The following is a 4,157-nucleotide window of genomic DNA, read 5'->3' as shown; positions in this document are numbered from 1 at the left end:
CAGTTCCTTTCCCTTTGGTACCTGTTAGTCCATTTTGGGGTTCTGTTATTCCGCTACTGTTTTGTTCCTTCAGTTTTTCCTTTGTTCTCATACTCCTCAGATGAGTGAAATCATTTGGTATTTCTCATTCTCCGCTTGGCTTATTTCACTTAGCATAATACTCTCCAGCTCCATCCATGTTGCTGCAATTGGTAGGATTTTCCCTCTTCTTACGGCTGAGTAGTATTCCATTGTGTATATGTACCTCATCTTCTTTATCCATTCATCTACTGATGGACATATAGGTTTGCTTCCAATTCTTGGCTATTGTAAATAGTGCTGCAATAAACATAGGGGTGCATCTGTCTTTCTGGAACTTTATTGCTGTGTTCTTAGGGTAAATTCCTAGGAGTGGAATTCCTGGGTCAAATGGTAGGTCTGTTTTGAACATTTTGATGAACCTCCATACTGCTTTCCACAATGGTTGAACTAATTTACATTCCCACCAGCAGTGTAGGAGGGTTCCCCTTTCTCCACAGCCTCGCCAACATTTGTTGTTTGTCTTTTGGATGGCAGCCATCCTTACTGGTGTGAGGTGATACCTCATTGTAGTTTCAATTTGCATTTCTCTGATAATTAGCGATGTGGAGCATCTTTTCATGTGTATCTTGGTCATCTGTATTTCTTTTTTAGAGAACTGTCTGTTCATTTCCTCTGCCCATTTTTTAATTGAGTTATTTGTTTTTTGTTTGTTGAGGCATGTGAGCTCTTTATATATTCTGGACGTCAAGCCTTTATCGGATGTGTCATTTTCAAATATATTCTCCCATACTGTAGGGTTCCTTTTTGTTCTATTGATGGTGTCTTTCCCTTCACAGAAGCTTTTCAGCTTAATGTAGTCCCACTTGCTCATTTTTGCTGTTGTTTCCCTTGCCCGGGGAGATATGTTCAAGAAGAGGTCACTCATGTTTATGTCTAAGAGGTTTTTGCCTATGTTTTTTTCCAAGAGTTTAATGGTTTCATGACTTACATTCAGGTCTTTGATCCATTTTGAGTTTACCTTTGTACATGGGGTTAGACAATGGTCCAGTTTCATTCTCCTACATGTAGCTGTCCAGTTTTGCCAGCACCATCTGTTGAAGAGACTGTCATTTTGCCATTGTATGTCCATGGCTCCTTTATCAAATATTAATTGACCATATATGTTCGGGTTATTTTCTGGAGTCTCTAATCTGTTCCACTGGTCTGTGGCTCTGCTCTTGTGCCAGTACCAAATTGTCTTGATTACTATGGCTTTGTAGTAGAGCTTGAAGTTGGGGAGTGAGATCCCCCCTACTTTATTCTTCTTTCTCAGGATTGCTTTGGCTATTCGGGGTCTTTGGTGTTTCCATATGAATTTTTGAATTATTTGTTCCAATTCATTGAAGAATGTTGCTGGTAATTTGATAGGGATTGCATCAAATGTGGATATTGCCTTGGGCAGGATGGCCATTTTGACGATATTAATTCTTCCTAGCCATGAGCATGGGATGAGTTTCCATTTGTTAGTCTCCCCTTTAATTTCTCTTAAGAGTGACATGTAGTTTTCAGAGTATAAGTCTTTCACTTCTTTGGTTAGGTTTATTCCTAGGTATTTTATTCTTTTTTTTTTTTTTTTTTGAGAGGGCATCTCTCATATTTATTGATCAAATGGTTGTTAACAACAATAAAATTATGTATAGGGGACTCAATGCACAATCATTAATCCACTCCAAACCTAATTCTCAACAGTCTCAAATCTTCTCAAACATAACAAACAAGTTCCTACATGGTGAACAAATTCTTACATAGTGAATAAGTTCTTACATGGTGAACAGTACAAGGGCAGTCATCACAGAAACTTTCGGATTTGATCACGCATTATGAACTACAGACAATCAGGTCAAATATGAATATTCGTTTGATTTTTATACTTGATTTATATGTGAATCCCACATTTCTCCCTTATTATTATTATTATTATTATTATTATTATTATTATTATTACTTTAATTTTTAATTTTTTAATTTTTATTTTATTTTTTATTTTTAGAGGGCATCTCTCATATTTATTGATCAAATGGTTGTTAACAACAATAAAATTCTGTATAGAGGACTCAATGTACAATCATTAATCCATCTCAAGCCTAATCCTCGTCAGTCTCCAATCTTCTGAAGCATAACGAACAAGTTCTTACATGGTGAACGAATTCTTACATAGTGAATAAATTACATGGTGAACAGTACAAGGGCATTCATCACAGAAACTTTCGGTTTTGATCACGCATTATGACCTATAAACAATCAGGTCAAATATGAATATTCGTTTGATTTTTGTACTTGATTTATATGTTGATCCCACATTTCTCCTATTATTATAATTATTTTTATTTTTAATAAAATGCTGAAGTGGTAGGTAGATGCAAGATAAAGGTAGAAAACATAGTTTAGTGCTGTAAGAGGGCAAATGTAGATGATCAGATGATCAGGTGTGTGCCTATGGACTAAGTATTAATCCAGGCTAGACAAGGGCAATAAACCATCCACGGATGCAGAAGATTTCTCTCAAAGCAGGGAGGGTGAGGTTCTGAGCCTCACCTCGGTTGATCCCCAAATTCTCACCTGATGGCCCCCCTGCGACTGTGCCTGTCTTAGGTTGTTCCTCCCTTGAGGAATCTTACCCGTCTCTGGCTAACCAGTCATCTTCCGGGGCCATACAGGGAAATGTAAAGTTGGTAAGTGAGAGAGAAGCAATATTGTTTGCAAAGGTTAGCTTTTTACTTCTTTGCAGATTTATGCCCTGTGGCTTCTATGCCCAGCACTTGTCTCGAGGTATCTTTACCACCTGGAGGAATTATGATACTTGGTAAATTTGATATGAGGCACGAATTCTTTTTAAGGGTTGTAATTAGGAAGGAAGAAGAAAAGCTATAGATGTAGCACATGAAAGAAACATGGGAGGATTGATTATTTCTTTGACATATCTTCTTGTACAGTACCTTAAGTATGTCTACGTTTTAAACTACTAACTAATTTGCACACACATATTAACATAATAGGAATACGGTGACATAAACAAAGCAAATCTATAATTACCATCCATCTCCAATGAAGCCAAGAAAACCATTTAGGCACCCTAGGCATTTGTGAAAATTTGTCTATGATATGATGGATATTGTCCAACTGTACTTGAACCGTCAGACAAATTAAAGCAGCCCATTTCTGGGATCTGTTCACATCCCATATGTTCTTTTAACCATAGATAATCTATAGTCATGAGATTTTGGAGTGCTACAACTTGCACCCCTCCCAACTCCTGGTTGAGTTCCAACAGTACAGATCCGGTCAAATTCGTTGTCTCACTGTATGCACATGCCAGCCTAGACATCTCCCTCCTCATTCCAATGGCCAGTCCAGGAAACGGTGGGGTGGATGCAGCCACAACCGCAGCATCGTCCGGATCCCTGTGGAGGCATTTTGATGATCATACCCCGGCACAAGTCCTCCAGAGAGTGCTGATGCCAGAAGCTCCTCCTCATATTGTATCTTAGTTCATTTTCTGGGTATCCAAGCTAGGCCTTGATCTTCTGCATAGAAACAAACAGACCCTTTGCCCACACTTTGACATGCCCTCTATACCACTGTGCAGAACTCATTGGAGGTCAGCACACAGTAACTGCTTTTTTTTTTTTTAATTAAGAGAAAGGAATATTATCAGAAAAGAGTACCTCCATAGCTGATCATCTGACACCCTTTAAGTGATCAATATTAAGGATATTTAAAGCATGCATTGATCTTTGATTTACCAATAGTTTTATCCTGTCAAGGAGTAATCCCCCTTTTCTTTCTTTCTTTCTTTTTTTTTTTTAATTTTTAATCTACACTTACATGAAGAGTACTATGTTTACTATGCTCTCCCTTATATCAGGTCCCCCCTAACAACCACATTACGGTTACTGTCCATCAGCTTAGCAAAAAGTTGTAGAGTCACTACTTGTCCTCTCTGTGTTGTGCAGCCCACCCTCCCCTTGTTCCCTCCCCCCCATGCATGCTAATCTTAGTATCCCCCTTCTTCTCCCCCCCCATCCATTCCTGCCCACCCATCCTCCCCAGTTCCTTTCCCTTTGGTACCTGTTAGTCCATTTTTGGGTTCTGTAATT

The sequence above is a fragment of the Manis javanica genome, chromosome X (genome assembly GCF_040802235.1).
Source record: "Manis javanica isolate MJ-LG chromosome X, MJ_LKY, whole genome shotgun sequence".
NCBI classification, from domain to species: domain Eukaryota; kingdom Metazoa; phylum Chordata; class Mammalia; order Pholidota; family Manidae; genus Manis; species Manis javanica.
This window is presented reverse-complemented; position numbering follows the sequence as displayed.